The 3,414-nt window shown below is 34.5% G+C and overlaps 1 pseudogene; it reads right to left on the bottom strand.

Moving 5' to 3' along the window:
- Positions 1 to 1,186: 1,186 nt before the first annotated feature.
- The window catches only part of LOC107841637, an 8,870-nt pseudogene continuing 6,642 nt past the window's right edge, over positions 1,187 to 3,414 (bottom strand).

The raw sequence follows: 3,414 nt of genomic DNA, 5'->3' as shown, positions 1-3,414 counted from the left end.
TAAGGCCCTAATTGGTAGCGTATGTGATGGTATTGTAGTTTAAATTCAATTTATGTTATATATGTTTGTTAACTACTTTGTAGTGGGTCTTGTTAGTGCATGTTGTTTGATGTGGTTAATGCAAATATTTTTTACGTTGTTATATAATTTTGATCTATCTCATTCCTAATGTAGAAAATTTCGGGTATTGGAAATGTTTTCATATAATATTTGTGAAACAAGGTTGGCAGACAGTTGTGTTTGAGATTTAGTACCTGAAGGAAAATTTTCCCTTATGGATCATGTATAGAGGGTGGTGCATCACCCATATCGTGGGTAGGGTTAGCTTGACGATTTCACGATAGAACCAAAAATTATATTTACATATTGATATAATTAAAATTCTTATGTGGTACAGTTGTTTGTCATATAAATTAGGATTGCTGTAGTTAGAGTCATGATTTGCTGACTTAGATATTGTTAGAGTCAGGGAGTTGACTAGGTTATGGTTGACTTGACTTTTGTTTCTTAACTTATTCTGACTTAGCTTGACTGAAATTGATTTAATGATAATTTTGTTACCTTGCTGATTGAATCTCCCATACCACTTATTTGATACTGGGTGTTTGTTTTTCTTTGCTTATTTATGTTATATTTGTGTAATCCAATTCAGATCGATCAATATGGCTTATCAGTACGTGTGATTTCTACTGATGTTATTCTTGCTATACCCCTTTCGAGATATAATTTTTTGCAGGGATTAATGTTGATTTATTGATTGTTGCAGTAGTAGTTCTTCAACAGTTCCCACTAGTCTCACTCATGGTGAAAGTTGTGTCCAGTCCTTATTTCTATTAGCAACTCTTATACAAGTACTATAATAAAGATTGTTTTGTTAAGTAACTAAAGTCTTCCCCTTGTGGTAAGGGTCTATCCTATTTAGGTGGATTAGAGTAGGTGTTCTCACGATCCGACAGTTTGAATCGTGATAAATTTTCTCTACTTGTTGCCACAGAATCCTTCACTCTCTTCTTACCATTTTTGTAATGCTACGTAAATCTGTATCCACAGTGATATTGTTGATGTTGTTGTTCTTACCGTTCCCAAGAGACCTTGGAATAACTATTCTCTGCTTCTACATTAACTAAGGAAATTAGCCATGCTTCGCGCGGTGTGAAAAATTAATTATTTGATGTAAAAAAATTAATTATTTTTTTCGATCAATTGACGTGACTGGCTCAATAAGACTCAAAGAAAGAGATGAGCTTGGCATAATTTTGTTCCTCATCAAATTTCATATTTCACAGCCTCAAGGAACTGCTTGAATGGCGCTGGACAAAAACAACACATCAACTCTGGAGAAGTAGCTATTTTCTTCTTACAGATAAGAAAACTCTTGTTGTCACCCTATCATACTTCAAAACAATAAATATAAGAGAATGAGAAAGCTTCAAGTAACAAAATTAAACCTCTAAAACACTTACAGAAGCACATAACAACCAACCTGATAGCCTTGCCACAGTAACCTTCCCTTTATCAAAAATATTAATGTATATGCTAGTAACTCAAGGTCATCCTTCTACTTCCAATTCGACCCAAATGTGCATGCACACTTGCATATCTTATGGTGCCCCTGTCAAAGCAAATATATTAGTTCAAACTCAATAGGACTGTTGAATTATACGCCCAAGAATATATAAGTTCATGCCATATAAACAAACCTGAATATATCTGGCCTCTGGTCATATTCAACGTGTATACCAGATGCTGCATTTTTCCATCTAGATGTTGCATTAATCAACGATACATCATGAATTGTACTCAAGATTAATATCGAATGAAAAGAAATGGTATTCTTTAGGTATACAGACCTACAAGCAGAATTGATCTGACATAGGTATTTTTAATGTGTCACAACAATTTGACAGAATCAACAATGTTTACATTAGAAAAGATTAGAAACAAAATAATATGTACACTCCAAAGAAAAAAATACGAGTGATAAACAGAATAGAAGACCATTGATAATGCATCTTACCCAAACTGAGATCAATAAGATATAACTTCTTCTTATCAGCACTCCCTGGTAGACCAAGTAAGAAATTTTCAGGCTTCACATCGCCGTGCACAAATCTTAATGTGAGAACAAAAATTAGTTGTGAAAAAATAGGTTACTGTTACTACATGACTCTTGAGTTTAGAGTGTTGAAAGTGAAATGATGAAATGTATATATATTGTAGGAAGAGATAATAGTTACCCCTTTAGGTGCAGTTTTTGAAGAATTGATATTGCCTCCACTGTAATACAGGCTACCAAATTTGGCGACATCTTGTTTCAAGATAAATGATCATCAATTAGAAAGACATACATGCTACAACATATGCATGCTCGGGGAAAATTCATATGCAGTACATTGTTTTGTTCTACATTTTTTGTAAATAGAACAAGTTGGCCACTTACAACTGGCCTAAAGAATTCCAGACATCCCACAAGCTGGGTCAAAGCATGTCCATGACCTTTAAAAGATTTTCAGGAAATATCAGTAACGCGAAAGTGATAGAACAAGAGATTCTTATTAGAAGTAACGAAAAACAAAAGTTACCAAGATGTAAAAGTGTCTTTGCTGACCCTTAAAATGAACCCATAGGATTCCGCAGCGTCCATTTAGGGTGCTGTGAAGAAAAAAATCACAATTAGATAATAAGTAAGAGATCTGAAGACTGAAAATACAAGGAAATCAGAGATTCTGAGATCAAATTCACGCTTACTTGTACACCTGCCACTCATAAGGAGGGCCATAGTTACAACCTTTACTATTCTGATGCTCAAACATTAATGCAACCTAATGAGAATCATTATCGCTGTATTATAATCCAAATAATGTCAAAAAGGCTCATAAAAGATCCACTATGTCATAGCAAGTACCTCAACAGCATCTGGTCCTGTTCTTTCAGTTCCCCTGCTTGTTCTTCGACCAACGTATACTTGCCCAAATCCACCCTTACCTAGTTTCCTTTTTATTTTATATACATGAGAATTACCCACTTGGACCTGCATCCAAATAAATATTTTTCTAAGAACTCCATTTGTAATAAAAGTAGACATATGATGTTTCAAAAATTTAACCTACACATTATCATTAATGACGTTCACGTACTTCCTAAGCAACTGTTGGAATTTTTAAGGCAAGAGTTACTTAACTACTTGTCAGTTCACGTCATCCGTAACTTCATTAAGATAGTCAAGAACCCAAATGGAAAGAGACATAAGAGCAAATGGGAAGATACCTTATCAGGTATAGGAGTAGTGTCTGCTTCTTCTTCAACTCCTATTACTTTGTCTGCACTTCCACCACCATCCATAGAAATCTTTTTATCTGCAGCTCTATCAATTCTATTAAAAGCTGCCTCGGCAACACCAACAGGAGCAACTTG

This window comes from Capsicum annuum, chromosome 9, assembly GCF_002878395.1.
Source record: "Capsicum annuum cultivar UCD-10X-F1 chromosome 9, UCD10Xv1.1, whole genome shotgun sequence".
NCBI classification, from domain to species: domain Eukaryota; kingdom Viridiplantae; phylum Streptophyta; class Magnoliopsida; order Solanales; family Solanaceae; genus Capsicum; species Capsicum annuum.
The sequence above is the reverse complement of the archived record's forward strand: the minus strand, read 5'-3'. Positions and strand labels throughout refer to the sequence as shown.